The sequence below is a fragment of the Heloderma suspectum genome, chromosome 9 (assembly GCF_057233095.1).
Source record: "Heloderma suspectum isolate Gila_16-S chromosome 9, 16-S_ref, whole genome shotgun sequence".
Lineage (NCBI taxonomy): Eukaryota > Metazoa > Chordata > Lepidosauria > Squamata > Helodermatidae > Heloderma > Heloderma suspectum.
The window spans coordinates 17,262,266-17,286,956 of NC_139466.1; positions in this window are offsets into that span (position 1 = coordinate 17,262,266).

The window sequence follows — 24,691 nt, forward strand, 5'->3', positions numbered from 1 at the left end:
TTATTTGCTGTTTTTCAGCTTTTTCAGCCTTCTCCCTTCCTCACAATCCTCCATCCCCAACCATCTTTTATCAACTGAAACATGCGTGATATTTTTTGGGTCACCATGATGACAGAAGATCTATTCGCGAGTGACCAACTGCAGCCTATGAACGGTGTAGGCCCAGTCATCACCACACTATTTACTTAACACTGATCTATAAAATGGTCACACTTTATGGTTAGTGTGGCTTTGCTGTGGCAAGTTAGCTATTTTTGGTAGGACTTATTTTATCTTCTTTTTCTTTTGCCCAGCTAGAATAGGGTAAAAATGAGCACAATTCCATAGCAAGATAGCGACTCAATTTGTAAATGAGATACAGTTCTTGAAACTAATCCTATTTAGGACTGTGCCCAGCATGGTATTTTCAATATTCAGCCCCTTTCATCCATGGATCTTGAAGCATTTACAAGCATTAAGCAAAGGAATCTCAGACGCCTCATGAGCCATTAAAGGAATATGCAGAAATGTAGAGCTATATATGTGGGTCATGTAAATTCCATGGTTCTGTATACAGCATCCTGTATAATCATTTTTTTTCTAAAGTAGAGCAGATCCTGAGAGTCACTATGTATTTTTTCCTCCCTCTATTTTATTTTTATTTTTCTGCTGCCTTAAAACTACTCCTCAGAGGAACTCAAGGGCTGAAAAGACAGAGTTATGGCAGCAAAGAATGCTTAGTTTATCAGTTTGTGCCTGAGGTTGAAAATGTACTGAAGAGAGACCGGCATGCTTGTTTTCATGGAAAACTACAGCATATTCCCTAATCGCTTAAAAGCTTGCCACTTTAGAATGCTGTATTCTCAAAGGATGGCCTACAATGTAGAGATGGGAGAGAAATTCATTTGGTTCACATTTTAATGTGAACTTACACTATTTTAAACTTTGAACCAATACACAAACTGAAACGAAATTATCCTTTGAAATTTGCGTTCTTCATTTTGGGATGAGGTTCCAGTTTTTGTTTTTTATTTTTTTAAGCATACAAAAATGTATAAATTTGGGAAATCTATGCACAATAATTATGTACAAAAATGTGCATATTCATTCAAACAATATTTAAAATGCATTATATTGGGAAATTGCTTGCACAAATGCATTTCATAGGAGAAATTTACAGAAAAAATGTATACACAGTTTCATGCAAAATATATTTTGAAAGGTTGGGATGAACTGTATTTCAGACTTTCAGAAAAATGAGAAACTGAGAAAAATCAAAATTGACCAGCTAGTCCATCCATACCAAAAAGTAGTTTAAAGGGGAGTGGTTTATGGTTGTGTCTTTGCTGGCTTCAGACAAGGAATCCAATTATATGGTCCAGTCAGATGGACAGTAACTAATTTTAGCATGATAACAATGTAAGACCTGGCAAGCATGTGGCCAAATACAACACAGGACATTGCAAGCCATGCTGCTTGCAGGTCCTTGGCAGTTCCATACCATGGCCCAACCAGATGTTTGCTGGTCCAAGCTGAAGGTGACATAATACTGCTGATGCACAGATATGCAAGGCTGGGAGGCTTTCAAAAAGGAAGTGGAAGGACCTTGTTCTTACCTTCCACTTCCTTGAGAAGTGGAAGGGGGAAAAAAATCCTGAAACCACACAGGGAGCTAACAAATGACAATGTCTCCCAGATGGCACCGGGGCTCCAGGGATGGGTCCCACATCAACAGATGGTCTAGCCAATAATGGTCTAGCCAATAACGAGGCAAGTCCTTCTCCCCCAGAGCAGTCATGTCAGTGGTACAGAGACTGGGCTGCTTAACTATTGTTAAGGATTGCAGCTGAACCTTCCAAGCAAAGGTGGCCAAGCCAACCAAACTATAATGAATACATTGCACATTGTAATGTTATATAACTGCCATGGCTCACCTCTAGGGATGAATGAACATGTGATGTTTGAGCTTGTTTATGCTCTCCACATTATTCCTTAAAGTTTGTTTGGCCTTGTTTACAATCCCAAATGTGAGCATCTTGCTTCATCTGGGCTTCCATCATCTTCTCAGGACAATGAGGCAAGGAGACACAATGTGAGACAGATGGCTAGATCAACTTTCACCATACACCAGTATCGTTCCAGAAACTACACGTGCATCCAGTAGTGATTTTCTCATTGCTTGATTCCACATCAACTGGCTCCTTGCTACATTTAGAATTGCCACATATAGATGTGAACCCCACTCAAGTTGAGCTATTGCCCTTCGAATGCATTGTCTTCCTTCCATCCCACCTTCATGAAGCCAGTTTTGCACCATGTGTTTCTATTATTATTATTATTATTATTTAATTTATTAATCGCCCATCTGGCTGGTCACCCAGCCACTCTGGGCGATGTACAACATACAATAAAACAATAAAATTCTACAATAAAAACATTTTCTAAAATACCCTAACCCACCCCAAATGCCTGCCTGAACAGCCACGTTTTTAATGCACGATGGAAGCTCATTAAAGAGGGGGCATGATGGAGTTCCCTAGGGAGGGAGTTCCACAGAGTGGGGGCCACTACAGAAAAGGCCCTCTCCCTCGTCCCCACCAGTTGACCAGTTTCTCTGTCACACTCTGTCGTAACTGTTAGTGTGTGTGACAAAGGGATTGAATGTGCGAACTGCCTACTATAGACGAACAGACAGGTGAGACTGGCCCCTCCTGTAACAATCTCTAAGGGCAACCTAGAACTCCATTGACTTTCTTTCATTTATAAATGTAGCAATATGTCACATGTGGCAGTTCATTTTTGGATAGAAAGATTGCTCAGTGTGAAATCCAGAAGGCATAAAGCATATGTTTTTATCCTTCTCATTTAATTTAAAGTAAATCCCTAGTAGATCCATACTAAAAAAGCTTAATTTCACTATTAGAATATCACTACCTGCTGAGCACTCTACCTTTCAGTCTCCATGGGAATCACATGTGCTCATTGCAGATTATCAGTAAACAGAAGTGGATAAACTATTAAAATTTGGATATGAGGGTTGTGCATGCGTACAGATATAAAACTGATTATGCCACTGGTCTTATTAGCCACCTCTGGCCATTGGCTACATTGATGTTATAGTGGAATGTTTATGAGCATTCTGTGCTGAGATGGAAGGACTGTTCCCTAGAAATCTGACCAATGCAGTGTCAGTGCAATTAAATATGAACTCATTTACAACATTCATTTGATTTTAAAGTGGACAATGCAAAGCAGAAGCAACATGCTGGTGTACTCTGCACTACACAATTTCCCCAGAAACAATGATCCTGCAACTTGCATAAAGCATGCAAATCCAATGCATGTTGCATATATTCCTTTGTACAAGCGATTATTACAGTGAGCAGCAAGCATTAAAGCACTACAGGCCCTCCTCTCCTCAGCTACTGGGATTTCACAAAGCATTTGTCACATATTTTCAAGCCTATGTTTTAAATTCTTTGTAATATGCATACATACATCTGTACATATCCATAGCAATGAATACATATGAACTATTGGATATGAAGGGTATGCATGCATATGGATATGAAGCTGATTATGCCACAGGTCTATTTGCCAGTTCTGGCTATATATATGACAATACCACTTGTTAGCATTTATATATATGCTTCAACAAAAGCAAACCAGATATCCAAATCGGTATCCATTTGAAGCTGGAGTATATGCCTCTAGGATGTCAGAGAAACCTGCAATGGAAACAAGTGAGTTTAGATTTCTATGAATCCAACCTGTGGATTCCACAGTAGATGGGTTTTTCCCGTGTCACACAGATTATCCAGACTTCTGGATAAACTCTCTCTCTCTCCCTCTCCATACACACACACACACACACACACTTTCCAGAATTTTATGCAAATTTAGTGCTAGAAAAATCATGAAAAAACCCAGCTGAAAATGCACATTTTGAGAGTATTAGTGCAAGGGGGATTTGTGCATTTTCGCAAATCCCCCCTTGCAAATTTGTGCAAATTCAGGAAATTGGAAAAATTCATCTGATGGACTGACAATGGAATGAAAGGCACCTGACAATCTGCAAAATCCAGATTGGATTTTAGAAAATCTGTACATTCCTATATGCCACCCAGTCAGATGTTGAAAGTGTTACAGGGTCCTCAATCCATTGCATTGAAGGAGGTGAGTGTTTATATTCCTATTTGGAATATCAGCCTTTTAGCTGTGAAGAGGGTACGGGGAATCCGTTTATGTTGACCGTTCATTAATGTCCTTGAAGCAATTACATAATTTAAAAGAGTGTGCACATCAGCAAATATTCCAGTACAAAATGTATCCGTATAATAACCCCCTCTTGCAAAGAAGCAACACTAGGGATGGGCAAACTCATCGTAGCTCTTGCCAGACCCCTGCTGGCCACCTGACCCTGCTTGCTGTGCACAGGCAGTATAGATATGAAATAAATAAATGGCCCTTTACGAAAAAGGCTGAGCTGTCATTTTTATGCAAAATGGTGGCTCAACGAGGGAGCGGGCGGCTGTGCGCTGGCCCAGCTCAGTGTGTGCCTAGTTGGGCAAGCATGGGGATCCATGGACTGGCATCCAGGGGGCCAAGCTGGTGAGGAATAGCCAAGCTTCAAGTCCCAACTGGACACCTGCATCATCCCTAGCGACTACTGGACATTGCCAAAACATATGTTTAAAAGAAGAATTAGCTGCATTGCACCGCCAGCACTTAGCCGAATTAGATAATCCCTTGTTAAAGCGATGTTGCCGTGTCTGATAGGCATGAAACAAAAGTTTTAGCTGAATAAGACACAGCCTAAGATTCATAGACATGACATATATAGACAGCAGTGTGGCGATCCACTGATTAGGCAGACTTAGACAATCCAACTCCCCATTCCGTTCCTGCTTAAAACTCTGTATATCATATTTATTCACCAATAACAAGTATTTATAGACATGGGGCATGGGGCACTTTGCTTGACCAGCCCCAATAAGTGTTTCCAGTAATGACAGAGACTTTGATGCTGTAAAAGCAGCTGGGCCAAAACTAGATACTAACAAATCCTGCAATTGCAAGTATTGCCATTCAGCCATAGCTGGCGAGTCACGTGGCACGCAAGATAGAAAAGGACAAAAACTCATAATGGGCACCACCAGCTGACCCAAAGTAAAAATTGCCTCATCTGTCCATGTCATTAGCTCACATTTTTTCAAGCCTCTCTCCATAGTCGTATGAACTCGAAGCTTGCATTCCCCCCTCTCCTTCACGAAAACAGAGAACTTCACAACACTAAATAAATGCTGCACTTCTGTGGCACTTACATGTCATCTGTGCAAGATGCTGTTGTGAAACTCATCCCGGATCCTGGGAGTAACATAGTATGGATTATGTCGAAGCCTATCACAAGTGGCAGTGCTCTAAGCAGTGCTGGGAGGGGGGGAGATTGAGATGATGGGAGTTGGAGTCCAACACATCTGCAGGGAACTAGGCATACATGCACAACACACACACATACAGAGAGAGAGGAGAGAGAGAGAGAGAGAGAAGGGGGGGTTGTCTAAATACCATGGGAGAGAGGGCAGTTAAGAAAATTCAGTGGGGGAGAACCCTAGATTTGAGTCTTAATTGACCATAATTTTGCATAAAGGAAGGAACTCTTTATGGACACCATAGGTGCAAAATTGGGCTTTCCATAAAAGGCCAAGTTGCCATTTTTAGGCTAAATGGTGGCTTGGCGAGGGATCGGGGACCTGCGTTTGCACAACTTGGCATGGACTGGCATCTGGGGTGGGGTGGGGGTGAACTGGCGAGAAATCGGGTTGAGCCAGCAAGAAATCAGGCATCCCTAGCTCCCTATTGGCATTGCAGAAATATTGGTTACCCACTTCCTCCACATCTCCTACATTATTGTGGTTTGCTATGCAATCCTGTATGTTATCAGTGACAAACAATGTGAAGTTAAAACAAAGTTCTCTCTTGTCACAGAAGAAGTTGGAAGTAAAAGAGGAAGTTCTCTCTTGTCACAGAAGAAGTTGGAAGTAAAAGAGGGCTGGGGGAGAAAATTAGGGATGTAGGAAAGTCACTTACCTTTTCGAAGGGTGACATTCACGGTGGGGGGGAGGCGCTCTGTCCCTCCCCCCCAAATTCTTTCTGGTCAGCTCCACTCTGCAGCGATTCCACAGAGCCACCAGCCTGCACAGGGACACAAATGGCGGCTGCCGTAGCCGCCACCATTTGCATCCCTGTATTTTGCCGTGATAGGCTACGTAAATATTTACGTAGCCTATTACAGCAAAAGAGATGGGTGCAAATGGCAGCCACTACCATTTACGTAGCCTATCACGCCCCCCCCCCAAAAGGGAAGCAAATGGCATTGCCTTTTTTTTGTCGTGATAGACTACGTAACTATTTACGCAGCCTATCATGGTTATAATGAAGAAGCGAATGGTGGCCGCAGATTCGCAAAGGCCACCATTCACAAAGCAGCGCGAATGGCAGCAGGTAGATGTCCCATTTTGTGTGCCTTTCGCAGCGCAGGGGGGGCGGGGGGCTTCATTCCACCATGGATTTCGGGGGGCCAAATGCACTGGCATTCAGCCTCACTGAGATCCGTGGTGGAATTCTCTGACATCCCTAGAGAAAATAAACCAAAAGAAAAAGCAAGCCCAGCTTTCCCCTAACCATAGGCAAAATTATGCAACTCTTCCCTTCTTGCATAGAAAAGGAATCCCCCTACTGAAGTTTGATCTTCCCTCTTTCCTCTACTCCATCAGCCTTCAGAGGATATGTTGCTGCCTGTGTGCTCAATGCAACAAGCTCAGCAACTGTTTGCTCAGGCCCTGTTGAGGAGCAGTACACACCATAACTAAGAGCCAATGTGGTGTAGTGGTTAAAGGAGGGGTGCTGGAGAAATTCAAAACTGACTAAAATGATCACAGCTTTCCAAGAACCCGACCTGCAGAATGTGCAGTGGAGTGACCTCCTCAGGCCACATGGAAGCCGTGCACCTTCCTTCCTTCCTTCCTTCCTTCCTTCCTTCCTTCCTTCCTTCCTTCCTTCCTTCCTTTATTGTAAACTTTCCTGAAATTTACCCATATTTATTCGTAGGAAAATATGCAAGTTTCTGCTGAGGAAGTTGAATGGAATGGGGGACAATAGTCTCAATGTTACATCCCAAGGTAAAATATGTAAATTGTTACAAAATCTCTTATGTAATTGTTTGCATACTTTTCCACATGATGAAAAATTGCATCTGTCTGTGAGGTGATGGCAGAATGAAAGGTGCCATCACCTTTCATTCATATGTTTCACAATCCGTGAAACATATACAGAGTGGATTTTACACAGTCCATACATTCCTAGGTTCAAGTGTTGGACTAGGATCAGGGAGACGGAGGTTCAAATCCCCATGAAGTCATGAAACTCTCAGTGGATTACTTTTGGCCTGTCAGCAACTTTCAGTCTGGCCTACCTCACAGGAGTGTTGTGAGGAGGAAAAGGGGGAGAGGGTAGAACCATGTTTGCTATCCTGACCTCCTTAGAGGAAGGGTGGGAGATAAGTGCAAGAAAGGAAGAAAGAGAGAGGGAGAGAGAAGGTATGTGTGTGCATCACACATGGGAGAGGAAACTTAGTGGAGAGGCTTCAGTAGAAACCTTTGCAGGAATAAATCAGTAGTGTGCCTGTTGCATCCAGGATTGGAATCAAGTGCAGAAGTTACTCCAGGGTAATCAATCTGTATGCTAACCCTGGTGGGATCCAGCAAACACCATAAGACGTGGCTAATCAGACCACAGGTAGTTTAACAGCCAGGCTGCTGTGGTTGCTAGTTCAGAGTAGATTTGCATAGGCTCAGCAGCATATTAGGTGGGATTTGCAGGATTCCCCCAGCACAGTCATTTTGTAGAACAGTAATCCCAAAGCTACCTTTGGTTTCAGTCTGCTAATAGTGATTTTCCGCTTCATCTCTCAGAGTCCCTGGCGGTGCTTCACCAGCTCACTCGGCCTCCTCCTGGGCTTCAGTCCTCAGTCACTGTCTGCCTGTGTTCTCCCTCTTTCCCCCGATTCAGCCTTCCCCTTCATCAGGAAGGTGGGATGGGCAGATGAGCGATATTCAAGATGGGCAGGGTTTCCCAAACATCGGCTCACCACTTGTCTCATCCCCAATTCCTGCTCGCCATTGCCGCTCGTTCTGCGCGAATGGGAAACTGCGCGAACCGAGCAGCAATCGAACGTGACCTCCAAGTAAATTTCTCAAATTTCCCTCCCTAGACTAAAAGGTGTGTGTGTGTGTGTGTGTGTGTGTGTGTGATTTGGTCTATAAGGAGAATTTGTGCAAATTTAACGCAAGCACACGTTTGGCAATTTAAGAACAGTTCCGGCGGACACGTGCTGGCACTCGCGTTCGGAGCTGCGAACATGAAATGCTTGGATATTTTGCAAGCACAAACAAAATACTCATACAGCCCTATGTCCGAGTCACAGGTCACCTCAGAGGCTCTTGGGAGATGTAGTCCCTGCCTGGACTCAAACATCTCATTACATATGAAGGATCCCCTTTACAGGCAGGTTCCGAGCACAGGCGAATAAGGACTGAGCTCAGGCCCACTGTCAACATCAGTGGAGACTGGTGGTTCTGATTTCAGCAGGGCTGTGCATCCATTCTGGGTTTCAGTCAGAACCAGCCAGAACTCCAAAGGAGCTATCTAAGATACTGAACCCATTTTGGGGATAGGGCTCAGCATCTTGGATAGCTCTTCAGGAGTTATGGCTGATTTTGAGAGAAACCCAGAATGGATAGCCCCACCGAAATCAGAGCCATCAGCCTCCACTGGCCAGCACTGGCACAGCCTGATAGTGTCTGGCACCGATGCCAGCCCCCCCTAGAGACAGCACTTTCAGATGGGAGCCAGTGGGTTGTTCGGCTCCAGCAGCTGCCAGGCAGTTTTCATCTTCCATCTCCCCAATGCATGACGTCGATGCCGTCTCCCCAAATGCATGGCACTGATGGCGTTGATCCCATCATCCAGGAGGCCAACGATTACAATTTGGGAAATACAAGACTGTAGGGATGTACAAATTGTGTACCTTCCGTGCCACTTGACTTCCGCAGTTTGCGGCCGGTGCTCCGTACCGTCATTCACAAGCCCCCGGAATTCTCCTCTCCTTTTTCTGCTCCAAAAGATAAATCTGTACTGACAACTGTAGTTCTGGTGCCCAGCCATCTCAGTGAGCCTGCATAACTTCCGTAAGAAAGGCTATCTTTCATAGATATTTACGTATTTTTTCCCCTGCCCTGAGACATGCAGTAATTACTTTCAGCCAAAACGCTTCCTCCTCCTAAGGGCTTCCCCAAACAAGGCTGTCCTAGGTGTGCCTGAGTGATGCACTCTTTGTTTAAAGCAATGCTGTTTGAAAGAAAGAAAAAAACTGTTTAAAATGACCATGCCGGTCTGGAGCCCTGCACAAGGTATTATTCTCCCTCCTAAGCTTTATATTTCCACATCCAGCGTTGACACTGTGAGGCTAAAATGGAGAGGAGAACCAACTCTGTGCATGTCTACTCAGAAGTAAGTCTTACTGAGTTCAATGCAACTTATTCCTACACATGTCAGCACCCCACTTGCCCCCAGCTCAGCTTTGTATTTCCACATCCAGCTCATTAGCAAACCTCCTGTTAGTTATCTCATTGGGTGACTTTGGGCTGAACTCTAACCACTAGATCATACTTCTGTTATGAAACTCATGAAGAAAAAGAGACAGTATAATGAAAAGTTCTTTCTGAAGCAGTCACACTTGTACATATTAGGGATGGCAGAGAATTCTGCCACGGATCTCGGTGAGGCCAAATGCCAGTGCATATGGCCCCTCGAAATCTGTGGCGGAATGGCCTGCTACCCTCCCACCCCCCCGTGGATCCTCCCCGGGATGAGACTTACCTGGGGTGGATCTTCCGGGCAGCGGTGGCTGTGGCGGCGGCGGCGGTGGCTGGTCTTCCGACCAGCTGCCGCCGCAGCCATTTGCAGTCTTGTTGTTTTTTTTTTTTTTTACAAGACGTGATAGGCTACGTAAAGACTTACATAGCCTATCACATCTGGCTTAAAAAAAAAACCAATGAATACGCAAATGGTGGCGGCTATGACAGCCGCCATTTGCGTTCCTTATTTTTGGCTGTCTTAGTCTATGTAAATATTTATGTAGACTAAGACGGCCAAAATAAGGGGAACGCAAATAGCGTAGCGGACGCTATTTGCGTTCCCCGTTATTTTCGCTGTCTTAGTCTACGTAAATATTTATGTAGACTAAGACGGCCAAAAATAAGGAACGCAAATGGCGGCGGCCGTAGCCGCCGCCATTTGCATACGCGCTTTTTTTTTTTTTTTTTAAGCCAGACATGATAGGCTATGTAAGCCTTTACGTAGCCTATCATGGCTGACTACAGGGACGCAAATGGTGGCTATGGCCTGCTAGCCAGCGGCCAGATGTCCGGCTGCTGGCGGAGCCAGCTGGCTGCTCCGCGGAATACCCGCGGAGTGGAGCTGGCCGGCCAGGATGCCAGGGGGGAGGTGTGGAGTGCCTCCCACCCGGTGAGGATTCCGGGGGGAGGGACGGAGCGCCTCCCCCCCCAGCGGAACCCGGCAGAGCCAGGTAAGGGGAGTTTCGTACATCCCTAGTACAAATGCAGCATGAAGGGAAAGATCAGCAACCTTCTGTTTGTTTGAATAAAAAGCACACTCTGCACATGCTCATGGAATGGTAAAATATTAAATTCAAATATTTAAGGAATATTTGAAGAACCAGGGAGTATGAAGAACTATATTCTTCCATTATGTGTGTGTGTGGTGTAGTGGTTAGAGTCCAGCCCAAAGTCACCCAGTCAGTGAGATAACTAACAGGAGGTTTGATCATGAGCTGGATGTGGAAATACAAAGCCGAGCTAGGGGCAAGAGGGGTGCTGACATGTGTAGGAGTAAGTCGCATTGAACTCAGTAAGACTTACTTCTGAGTAGACATGCACAGAGTTGGTTCTCTCCATTTTTAGCCTCACAACATCAACAACAATGCTGGATGTGGAAATATAAAGCTTAGCATGGAGAATAATACCTCATGCAGGGCTCCAGGACTAGCATGGTCATTTTTAGGGATGTATGAAAGTGACTTACCTTTTCACAGATTCTGTTCATGGTGGGGGGGGAGGCGTTCCGTCCCTCCCCCTGGAATCCTGGATGGGGGGGAGGCGATCCAGTCCTCTCCCCCGGAATCCTCGATGGCCAGCTGTGCTCTGTGGCGGCTCTGCGGAGCAGCCGGCCAGGCCCAGGCCGGGACCGTCTGCAGCCGAATTTCCGGCCGCGGAGAGCTCTGGGTAACAACAACAACAACAAAAACACGTACGCAAATGGTGCTGGCTACGGCTGCCGCCATTTGCGTTCCTTATTTTTGGCTGTCTTAGTCTACGTAAATATTTACGTAGACTAAGACAAAGAAAAGAAAGGGGAACGCAAATAGCGTAGTGGGCTATTTTTTTTTTTTTTAAACCCGGACGTGATAGGCTGCGTAAGTCTTTACATAGCCTATCACGTCTATGGGGAAGAAAAAAAAAAGACACAGACTGCAAATGGTGGCGGCAGCAGCCGTTCAGAAGACCAGCCGCTGCCACCGCTGCCGCCGCCGAAGCCGCCGCTGGAGCCACCACCATCTGGAACATCTGCCCCAGGTAAATCTCATCCCGGTGGGGATCCGCGGGGGGCAGGGGGTGGTGGCAGGCTGTTCCGCTATGGATTTCGGAGGGCTGAATGCACTGGCATTCGGCCTCACTGAGCTCCGTCGCAGAATTCTCTGACATCCCTAGTCATTTTAAAAGGTTTTTTCTTTCTTTAAAACAGTTTTGCTTTAAACAAATTGTTTATCACTCAGGCACACCTAAGAGAGCCTTCTTTTGGGGAGCCCCTAGGAAGAGGAAGGGTTTTGGCTGAAAGTAAACAGAGACGGAGGATTTCAATTGAAAAAGAACACCCACAAACAAGGCGGTGAGCACATTTTTTTTTTTAAACGACTTGCGTATTTATTATCGGAACATACTACCACCTTGCATTTTATTTACAAACATTTCGCGACTCTGTGCGGATGACGAAAAAAAAGCCACATGACTGCTGGCTCCGCAGGACCTCATGGTGCTGTTCCTCAGAGGATTCCATGGCACGGACTGAAGGCAATTCGATCCCATTTCAGTCCGTGGCGGAATTCTCTGACATCACGACAAGACGGTTGCTACCAGGCCATTTGGCTCCCATCCAGAAGTGGGGAAGCAGGTCGGGGGCAGGCCGTAGCATCTAGAGGCTGCCACGCCACCTGTAGGACAAGGGGTGGTGGTTGCAAGGGGCTTGTGGTATCAGTGGCACTGCACCCTCTCAAACCTGGTGCCAACCCTGATGGTGCTGCAAATATTTTAGGACAGGCAGAGGCGACCTGGTGGCCCAGGATGAAAATTCCACTAATCCCTGACCATTGGCTGTACTGTCTGGACCTTACAGGCGTTGTAGTCTGAAACATCTAAAAGTCAGCAGGGGGCCTGGCCCTGTTCTAGCATATAGGAGTTCTCAAGCACTGGTTTATGTAGCTCATAATTGTCCAGAATGACTGGCAGCGGCTCTCCAGGATTTCTGAAAGGGGTCTTTTCCAGCCCTACCTGGGATTGTCAGGAATGAAGACTGAGACTTCTGCATGCAAAACAGGTGTTCTGTTCCTGTGCAATGACATCCCCCATATACATTCTCGATGGGATAAGTAGATATCCCATCGGGAATGTATATTGAAGTTTATGGTCCAGAAGGAACTAGGCCATCTTGAACCATACATAGTTTCCTTGCAAATGCAGGATATATCTATATCTAGATCTACACACACACACACACACACACCAGTGACATGCTCCAATACAGCTCAGGATGTTTATTTTGTTTATTTGTTTATTTCATTTATATCCTACCTTTTTTTCCTCTTTAAGGAACATAAAGTGGTGTACATAATCTTCCCCCTCCCTATTTTATCCTCACAACAACAATGCTGTGAGGTAGGTTGGGCTGAGAGCCTGTGACTGGCCCAAAGTCACCCAGTGAGCTTCCATGGCTGAGTGGGGACTAGAACCTGGATCTCCCAACTCCCAGTCAAACACCCTAGCCACTACACCACACTGGCTCAGCTTTATTCACCTTGAATGAATAAAGCTTAGATTAGGGATGTATGAATCCCACTCACCCATCCAGTCCGGGGCATCCGTGTCCCTCCTGCCAGAATCCTCCCCGGCCAGCTCTGCTCTACAGAGACTCCAAGCCATGATAGGCTATGTAAGTGTTTACGTAGCCTATCACAACAAAAGGCAGCCATGCAAATGGTAGCTGCTATGCCATTTGCATAGCAAACGTGGCTGCCTTTTGCCGTGATAGGCTATGTAAATACTTATGTAGCCTATTACAGCAAAGAGCAGGGGTGCAAATGGGGTAGCGGCTGCCGTTTGAGCCCCTGCTCTTTGCTGTGATAGGCTACGTAAGTATTTACGTAGCCTATCATGACAAAAGGCAGTCACACAAATGGCGGCTGCTATGATGGCTGCCATTTGTGGCCGCAGCAGCCCAGCAGTGGCCAGGAGACCAGCCGGAGCTGCCGCCGCCGCATCCGCCACCAGGTAAGCTCCATCCCGGGGGGATTCTGTGGGGTGGTGTGGGGGGGAGGCCGTTCCGCCACGGATTCTGGGGGGCCAGATTCTTTCAAATTCTCTGACATCCCTAGCTTAGAGATCAACATTGTCATGCAGAATTGGGGCTACATTTGGAGCAGGGAACTGGGTGTATAGAGAGAGGCCTGTCTAGCACTTGTGAATTGTGGACAGCCCAAAAAGACGTATTGAGCAGTGAGGGCAACACTACAAGATGTTGTCATGATCCTTCAACCTCCACTCCCCTTGCAATCGGCACGCTCCAGATTACCAGGCTTCAGGCTCACTACTTTATTAGTTAATGACCAGCTTCCTTACAAATGCAAATTCTAGGAAACTCTAAAAGTGCAGTGAAAACAGCTAATCCACATATCTACTAATATCAACAGAGGAGCTGAAGTGGAATTTACAGACGTCGCCAGCAGTCTCAGCAAGAACTTCTTGGCCAGACTAGCTTTGCAGGGATGCCTCCCATGTAGGCTTCCATGGATAGCCAACCTGGTGGAGCGTCTGAGCTCAACCTCTAACTTTTCCCATTTCACTCTGCAATGGACCCTAGCATCCCACAAGCCATGCTGCTCACTCTCTTCCTCCCCCAAAACTTAGGTTCTCGTGGAGAAGGAAAGGGGGAGATTCAGGCTGAGCTATCTGTGAGCCAAGATCTTGCCATATCTGAGCTCACGAAGGAGCCCCCCCCCCGCCCCGTTCTGGCTGTTCCCATTCTGAATCTGAGCTGCTAGACATCTCCACATGCTCAGATCCTTTCCTGACAGACATGTACATAAGTAAGAATCTCTCTTCAGGGAGGATGCCTCACCCAGGTGAGCTCTCCACAAGGTAAAACATCTCTCCTGCCCCATGTATCAGTTGTCTGCAATCTGCTGTTTGTTTGTACCACTGCATCAATCCAAGTCTAGACACCCTCCAACAGGGGAGAGTGCCCAGTTGGGGTGAAAAGAGAATCAGCCATCTGAAACATGAGCATCCTCTGGCAATCTTTCCAGCTGGGTGATAGTCTATTCCCCCTCCTCCTCCATTTTATTAACAAGATGTGCAGAGTCCCCATTTCACCTCCAAGACAGCAGTAGGAACAGCAGCAGAACTCCACAGGGGAATCTCTGCTCCAGAAGTTAAGCTAAACACACAGTTATTAGTAAGTGTCGCCAGTAGCTCTTCCCTCTTTTCGTTTCTTTGGAAAGTTGTGTAGCCTGCTTTGCCATATGGTGCTGTGTATTTTATTCCACACACAGTCACACGCAGTCACACACAGTCACACACACACACACACTTCTTACTGTCAACTGCTGAGCAGTTCTTGGCAAAAGGGATGTTAGAAAAATCTACCATGGATTCAAACTAAACAAAATCACCCCCCCCAAAAAAAAACATGTTAAAAAATAAAACCAAATTAAAAAACCCAAATTAAAAACCTAAATTAAAACCCCCAAAATGTTTCTTACTGTCAAATGCTGAGCAGGCCTTGGAGCAAGGGATGCCAGAAAAATCCACAGTGGATTCCAATTAAAAAAATAAAAACCCAAATTAAAATACCCATATTAAAATACCCAAATTAAAATACCCAAATTTAAAGACAACAACAACAACAACATTTCTTACTGTCAAAGGCTGAGCAGGTCTTGGCAAAAGGGATGCCAGAAAAATCCACAGTGGATTCCAATAAAAAAATAAAAAAATAAAAACCCAAATTAAAAAAAAAAATAAAACACACAAAAAAACAAATTAAAACACAAACAAACAAAAAACAACCCCCCAAACAAATCCACAGTGGATTCAAATAAGAAAAATAAAAACCCAAACTACAAAACCCAAATTAAAAAAAAATTAAAACAAAAACAAACAACCCCCCAACATTTCTTACTGTCAAATGCTGAGCAGGTCTTGGCGAAAGGGATGTCTGAAAAATCCACAGTGGATCCACAGTAGATTCAAAAAAACCAAACAAAAACCACCCAAAACACTAAACAAAATTAAAAACCATTTTTTTAACATTAAAAACCTAAATTTAAAACCCCCAAACATGTCTTACTGTCAAATGCTGAGCAGGTCTTGGTGAAAGGGATGTCAGAAAAATCCAAATTAGTTCAGATTCAAATTAGTTCAGATTTCTGTGAATCTGACCAGGGGATTCAGAACTGGGGTAACAGCCATGCATGTATGTGTGTGGTGTGTGTGTTTAAAATAGGCTATGAAAGAGTTAATTGAATTAACTCTGTGTTTCCACAATAAGAACAAGTCAAAATGTCCCTTGGACTAGGAGTGACCATGCTGCAGGCCTGGATGACCCCAGCACTGCTGGGGAGCTGAACATAACTCTGCTGGCCATCTTGCAAATTAATGTGTCAAGTTTTTTGAATTCAATGGCCAAGGATCAATAGTCAACACATACAGGGGATTGGAGAACCTCATGGATAGTGCGATCATCTGAGTATTTCTCAGGAAATGACCCAGACGTCATCAGGAAACCTGTATATCCACACCAGATGGGGCCAATGGGATGCCTGGCAGGTTGGTGCTCTTCTGGAATCTGGCCTTAGCCTTCTGCCTGCATCTGTGAATGTCTCACTCCTCTAAGGTTCCTGGTGATTTGCACTGGGGTCTCAAGAGGCACAGCCCAGGTGTATTATACTTCCCTGTGCCAGATAAGGCACTGCTGCTTGTCCACCAAGCGGGACCAAATGATCTTAAGGGCTTGGCTGTTGCTTCAGGCTTAGTTCATCCGTCTGGAAAACTCACCATTTCAATTAACACAGAGACCACTTCCCTTCCCTAGACCACTGCCTTCTGGAACCTGACAATCTACATGACCTTGACTACATGCCTGTGTCCATTCCTCTGGACCATGACATTTACCTGATCTGGACTGCATACCCCTTCTGGTCCTCTTCTTCACTAAAAAAGATGGGTGAATCTGTCAAGCTCAAGCTCATTCAATTTCTCATTTTCCCACCACTGTGAGGCTTTCCCCCGCACATACATATGTATGCATTTTTCAAAAATACACATTTTTGTATGCATATATCCACTGACTAAAGCGGGGCTGGGGTGGGATTAATTTGGTCCAGGGACCAGGTTGCCCCCCTGAACCAAGCCCAGCAGGCTGGGTGACATCAAGGTGGTGGGGCAGGCCACACCCTGAGGCCCCTCCTCTGACATCATCGGGATTACCCCAACCATTCCCCCCCTTTTTTCCCTTTCTGTGCCAAGAGAGGCATGGAGCTCTGTGCCTCTCTTTGCATGGAAAGTGAGTCAGCTGGTGTTTGAAGGAGCTGACCCATACAAGCCACAGGTAGGGATGTCCTTCATGGGGAAATCCAGCCCTCTTGGGGCTCAACAAATTTCCCCAGAGCCCCCAGTTTGGCTTGAGTTCCTGAGCTGAGCCATGTGCTCTCAGCTGGAATATGCAAATTTCTGCTTTATGTATTTATTTTCTGTAAAAATGGCAAGATAATGCAAATTACGGACACAATTTGCATATCTTGTGATTTTTACAGGAAAAAAAATAAATGAAGCAGAAGTATGCAAGGTGGCCTGACTCACACAGATGGAGTTGGACCAGCCTGCAGGCTGACGAGTCAGAGACTGGGGGTGGGGGGACATGAGCTGCAGAAAGCTCAGTGGATTTCACCCCCAATGCAGTATCCTCCAACATCCCTAGCCACTGGCAAGTTGAATGCATTCCCCCTACCCCAGTTGGATCCCAATTGGGGCACAGGTAGGGACTTGGCCAAAACTTGTGAGAAACAAGCCATGACAGGATTGTGTCTTGTTCCCAAGCAGAATTGTGCTCCCCCCGCAGTCCATCGAACAGCTGAAGAATCACTGGGAGACTGACTGTGTGGACACTTTTGGTGGTGGTGTGGCCATTTCCAACAGTGGCAGAGGAGGCATGAAGTTGCCCACCTCTGCTTTACAGGGAAATAAGAGGAAGAGGAAGAAGCAGCGAATAGCTACATTTTTAAAGTCACATGTAGTTTTGTCCTGAGTGAGTTTAGTAGTCAAGGTTCAAGAAATGGTATGGCAAAAAGAAGCAAGAGGAGTCTGCAGGACTGGGTGACCCTTACTCCATACTCCCCCAGAAGGAAGCTGTAAAAAGGAGCAGGAGCTGCTGTCATCAACACAGCACACTAACCCATCCTTTGCAACACCAGTTCCCACCAAGAGAGGAGCCACAGCCAGATGGACAAGGTGTGGATCCTCTCATGGCCTGTGATTCCAAATGTTACATGAACTGTGTGACTTCCCTAGGGATGTCAGAGAAATCCTTTTGGGGGTGGATTCAATGTGTTTACCTAGACTTGCCCACCCAGACTTTATTTCAGGTCCCTCTGCAATGCCTGACTCGATCTGCCGTGGGTTGTTGAGCCAGTTCTCAGTTTTTCCCGGACTTTTGTGCATTTTTGCGGGGAGAGGGAAGGTTCTCCAATTTGCACACATTTCTGAGCTAGTTATTTATTTATTTATTTAATTTATTAATCGCCCATCTGGCCGGTCACCCAGCCATTCTAGGCCATGTACAACAATAAAAACAATTTGTGCAAATTACAGCCAAATGTGCACAGATTAAGCCAATCACAGTGGAATTTGTGCAATCTACATGAATGTGGCCATAATTGGTGCAAATTCAGCTGCAATTTGTGCAATTTGTGGAACCTTCCCAAAAATGTGCAAAAAAAGTTCCTGCAGGTCAGCTCGCAGAAACCAAGTGAGTTGTACACATCATGGAACTCTGTCAATACAAAAAAAGGAAAAGAAAAGAAAAGAAAAGGTGCTCCTATCTTAAGGAGCGCCTCTAGCAACACCAGACAGGCCGCTTAACAAGATCAGCCTTGGATGGCCTTCTCTCTGTCCCATCAGCCAGGACAGCTAGGCTGGTGAGGATGAGGGAGAGGGCCTTCTCTGTGGTGGCCCCCACTCTGTGGAACTCCCTGCCTAGGGAATTCCGCCATGCCCCCTCTTTAATGAGCTTCCACCATGAATTAAAAATGTGGTTGATCAGGCAGGCATTTGGGGTGGGTTAGGGTATTTTTAGAAATATGATGTTTTAATATAGAATTGTATTGTTTTAAAACTGTTTGTATCACTGTACATCACCCAGAGTGGCCGGGTGACTGGCCAGATGGGCGATTAAGAAATGTAATTAACTAACTAACTAACTAACTAACTAACCTAAACTGAACTAAACTAAACTAAACTAAACTAAACAAAATAAAACAATGAAAAGAAATGGATTTCCCAGCAACAGACATCCTTAGACTTCCCCAGGGCTAGAAAACATTATTTCACATTCGAAAGCACTTTACCAAGGCCCTAGCTGTGTTATACTGATCACATTAGTTTTAAGATCTTGGCTTTCCCGCAAAGAATCATTGAAGTTGCGGTATGTTGGGAATGTTGGAAATTTGCTCTTAGGGACCCCTAGCCCTCTACCCCATCCCTTGTACAACAGAAAAGCCCGAACAGTCTAGGGCCAAGGTATCTGAAGGGCTACCTGATTCCATATGAGCTTGCTTTCATGTTGCTTTCTCTGGGCGACTACTAAGGGCCTTCTCTGGTGGTGCCTTGTTTGCAAAACTCCTTCCCTATAACTAGACTGGAATCTACCTGCCTGAGTATTTAATTACTGTTAACATTTGGATATTTCATCGCAGTTGTCTTGGTCTGGTTTAACTTTATTTGTATTGTGTTTAATTTATTTTTAAATCATGCTGAAAAGAGGAATAAAGCTATTCTAAATAAATACATGTTCAATTTCAATAAATAAATGTTTGCAATTATTTATTATTTTATCTTGATTTTATCTTGTTATCTTTTTTAATGTTAACCACTTTGGGATTTTAGTACATTAATTGGCATAAAAGTATAACAAACAAACAAACAACAACAACACAGGACAATAGTTCCCAGGGTCCCAAAACAGGGGAACAAGGAGATAGACCCACATTTCCCAGAGCACAAAGGAGAAAGGAAATGAACTTTCAACAAGTTTTTTTTTTTTGGAAACCAGTTACTATTTTCTGCCATCAAGTTCCTACCTGCTCATGGATAGTCAGATGAATTGCACATTTAGGTGTTCTTCAAGTATATAGCCAATTACTTATGTGGCTGTCATAGCTTTTCCTTGGTAGTTTTGCAGGCTGAAGGTAGTAAAGTCTCTTTAGTTACTGCATATTGATTTTTTTTTTTATCAAATTGCAGAGGCCAAGAGGACGAGGTGACAGAAGGTCTGACACTCTTAATGCCCTACTCAATAAAGATTAAAGGGAACAGAGTGAAAAAGCAAGGCTAGCAAATCAAGGAAAATGACAGATAGTTACAGTATTTATTCACCAATTGAGGAGAATAGTTTTTTTTTTTCTTCCTCCCCCTGAAAGCTATAAAATTAAGCATAAAAAATGGAAGGGTAAGGCTAAACATTGACATTGCTAGACAGTCCTCAGAAGCTTTGTTCTACCAATTTTCTGATAGTCTTTCTGCACCCAAATTGACCCAATGCACTTTTAAGATATGTTGACTTTTTCTTGTAAGTTTCTTGCTGTTCCAAATCTATTTTAACCCACTTTATCATGTTCCTATGTTCCTAAAGAACACATGGTTTGGTTTTCCTGATTCAGAAAACATTCACGTCAATTTCACATTTATATTTTCAGGGAATCCTCTTTTCAACGCAGGCCTCCCTACAACAGAACTCCAATACCATTGCAAAGCATTCTGGGACAGATTCTGGGACACCTACTCATTTGCTGTGAAATACCAGCCAATCTCTTGCTCCTCATTACTCCTTCATATGAATAGAGAGCATGACCTAGGATTTTAACCAACGCTCCATTAAAGCTGCACTTTGTGAGGGAAGATCCATAGTGGTTGATAGTTTCGGGGAAAAATATCTGTCCCAATCTTTTCCTTCAGGATCCCCAGTGCCCTCCAGAGTTCATTTTGAAAACCGACTTTTCAAATAAGTTTGACCTGAAGGTTTCCTTGAGACCACAATCCGCTACCCACTTATATCATTGTTGTTGTTGTTGTTGTTCAGTCGTTAAGTCGTGTTCAGCTCTTCGGGACCCCATGGACCATAGCACACCAGGTCTTCCTGTCCGCCGCTCTCTCCCGGAGTGTGCTCAAGTTCATATTCATTGCATCGGTGATGCTATCTAGCCATCTCATCCTCTGCTGTCGCCTTCTCCTTTTGCCTTCAATCTTTCCCAGCATCAGGGTCTTTTCCAGGGAGTTTTCTTTTCGCATTAGGTGGCCAAAATATTTGAGCTTCAGCTTCAGTATCTGTCCTTTCATGAACACTCAGGGTTGATTTCCTTTAGGATTGACTGATTTGACCTCCTTGCAGTCCAGGGGACTCATAAGAGTCTTCTCCAGCACCACAGTTCGAAGGCATCAATTCTTCAGCACTCAGCCTTCCTTATAATCCAGCTCTCACAGCCATACATTGCTACTGGGAAAACCATAGCTTTGATTATATGAACCATTGTCAGCAAGGTGATGTCTCTGCTTCTTACTATGCTGTCTAGCTTTGCCATAGCTTTCCTCCCAAGGAACAAGCGTCTTTTATTTTTTTGGCTACAGTCACCATCTGCGGTGATCTTGGAGCCCAAGAAAATAAAATCTGTCACTGCTTCCATTTCTTCCCCTTCTATATGCCAGGAAGTGATGGGGCCAGATGCCATGATCTTAGAATTTTAAAGTTGAATTTCAAACCAGCTTTTCACTCTCCACTTTCTAGGGATGTACGAAAGTCACTTACCTTTTTGACAGGGGGATTCGTGGTGGGGGGGAGGCGCCCCTCACCTACCCCTGAAATCCTAATCTGGCCGGCTCTGCTCCGTGGAGATTCTGTGGAGCTGCTGGCCGGGGCTGCCTGCAGCCGGACATCTGGCTGCTGGGCAGCCTTCCAGAAAAAAACAAACAGTGTACGCAAATGGCAGCGGCTACGGCGGCTGCCATTTGCGTTTCCTTTTTTTCGCTGTTTTAGCCTACGTAAATATTTACGTAAGCTATTACGGCAAAAAAAAGGGAAACGTAAATAGCATAGTGGGCGCTATTTGCGTTGCTTTTTCCTGCCGTTTTAGCCTACGCAAATATTTATGTAAGCTATTACAGCGAAAAAAAGGGGAACGCAAATAGCGACCACTACGCTATTTGCGTTCTCCTTTTTTTCGCCATAATAGCTTACATAAATATTTACGTAGGCTAAAACAGTGAAAAAAGGGAACGCAAATGGCGGCCTCCATAGCCGCCGCCATTTGCGTACGCTGTTGTTGTTGTTTTTAGCTTGCCGTGATAGGCTACATAAGTTTTTATGTAGCCTATCATGGCAAAGGCAGCTACACAAATGGCATGCTGGCTGCCATTTGAGTGGCTGCCTTTGCCATGATAGGCTACGTAAATACCTATCATGGCAGCCTGGCCGGATGCAAATGGCGGCCGCTACAGCGGCCGCCATTTGATTCCGCAGTAGCCGGCTGAGAGACCAGCTGCGGCTGCCGCCGGAGCTGCCACCACTGGAACATCCGCCTCAGGTAAGCTTCATCCCGGGGGGGGATTCCGCGGGGGGGCAAGGGGTGGGAGGCCGTTCCGCCATGGGTTTCGGGTGGTGAATGGCAGTGCATTTGGCCTCACTGAAATCCGTGGTGGAATTCTCCACCATCCCTACCACTTTCACCATCAAGAGGAGGCTCTTTAGATCCTCTTCGCTTTCTGCCATTAGGGTAGTGCTGTCAGAGAATTCCACCACAGATCTCAGTGAGGCCGAATGCCAGTGCATTCAGCCCCCCGAACTCCATGGCGAAACAGCCTGTCACCCCCCGCCCCCCACGAATCCCCTCTGGGACAAGATTTACCTGGGGCAGATGTTCCGGATGGCGATGGCTCCAGCGGTGGCTTCGGCGGCGGCATCTGGTCTTCCAAACGGCTGCCGCCGCCACCGCCATTTGCTGTCTATTTCCCCCCCCCATTCGTGATAGGCTTAGGGATGGCAGAGAATTCCGCCATGGATCACAGTGAGGCCAAATGCCAGTGCATTGGGCCCCCCAAACTCTGTGGCGGAACAGCCTGCCCCCCTGCCCCCCACGGATCCCCCCCAGGACGAGACTCACCTGGGGCGGATCTTCCGGGTGGCGGTGACTGTGGTGGCGGCGGCTGCGGCAGCGGCAGCAGCCAGTCTTCCGACCAGCTGCCACCGCCGCCATTTCCACTCTTGTAAAAGAAAGAAAGAAAGAAAGAAAGAAAGAAAGAAAGAGAAAGACGTGATAGGCTATGTATAGATTTACGTATCCTATCATGACTAGGTTTAAAAAAAAATGATGTGATAGGCTATGTAAATCTTTACGTAGCCTATCATGGCTGGGTGGGTTAAAAAAAAACAAACAAACTGTGTACGCAAATGGCGACAGCTACAGCCGCTGCCATTTGCGTTCCTTATTTTTGCCCTCTTAATCTACGTAAATATTTATGTAGACTATGACGGCGAAAATCAAGGGAAATGCAAATAGCATAGCGGGCACGATTTGTGTCCCTTTTTGATTCCCCGTTTTAGCCTACGTAAATATTTACGTAGCCAGCATGTACGTAGCCACCATCATGTAGCCGGATGTCTGGCCGCTGGCGGAACCAGCTGGCAGCTCTGCGGAATCCCTGTGGAGCGGAGCCAGCTGGCCAGGATTCCAGGGGGAGGCTCAGAGCACCTCCCCCCCCGGTGAGGATTCTGGAGGGAGGGACGGAGCACCTCCCCCCCCAGAGGAACCCAGCGGAGCGATAGGGTGGTATTGTCTGTGTATCTGAGGTTTTAGATAGTTCTCCCGGCAATCTTAATTCCGACTTGTGATTCATCCAACCCAGCGTTTCTCATGATGTACTCTGCATATAAATTAAATAAGCAGGGTGACAATATACAGCCTTGTCGTACTCCTTTCCCAATTTCGAACCAATCGGTTGTTCCATGTCCAGTTCTTACTGTTGCTTCTTGTCCCCCGTACAGGTTTCTCAGGAGACAGGTAAGGTGGTCTGGTACTCCCATCACTTTAAGAATTTGCCACAGTTTGTTGTGATCCACACAATCAAAGGCTTTAGCGTAGTCAATGAAGCAGAAAGAGACGTTTTTCTGGAATTCTCTTGCTTTCTCCATGATCTAGCGAATGTTGCCGATTTGATCTCCAGTTCCTCTGCCTCTTCGGAACCCAGCTTGTACTTCCAGTAGTTCTCGGTTCACATGCTGCTGAAGCCTAGCTTGTAGGATTTGGAGCATCACCTTGCTGGCATGTGAAATGAGCGCAACTGTATGGTAGTTTGAACACTCTTTGGCATCGCCCTTCTTTGGAACTGGAATGTAAACTGATCTTTTCCAGTCTTGTGGCCACTGTTGAGTTTCCAAATTTGCTGGCATATTGAGTGCAGCACTTTAACAGCATCATCTTTGAGGATTTTAAATAGCTCAGCTGGAATACTGTCATCTCCACTAGCTTTGTTGTTAGTAATGCTTCCTAAGGCCCATTTGACTTCACTCTCAAGGATGTCCGGCTCAAGTTCAGTGACCGCACTATCATGGTTATCAGGGACATTAAGATCTTTCCTGTCTAGTTCTTCTGTGTATTCTTTCCACCTCTTCTTAATCTCATCTGCTCTGTTAGGTCCCTGCCTTCTTTGTCCTTTGTCATGCCTGTCTTTTCACAAAACGTTCCCTTGAAATCTCCAATTTTCTAGGGTTGGCGGAGAATTTCTCCCCGAAACTTCGGGGGGCCGAGCGCCAACGTGTTCGGCCCCCCAAACAAGTTTCGGGGAGATATCCTCCGCACCCCCCTGCCCCCCGCACCCCCCCCGGGACGGGACTTACCTTCGCCGAATGTCCCTCCCGGCGGCGGGTCCGGCTGGCGGTTCGGTGGGTGTTCGAGCGGGGCGGGAGCGGCAGCCGCCGCCATTGCAATCAAAGAAAAAAAAAACGCCCCCTGATAGGCTACGTGACGATTCACGTAGCC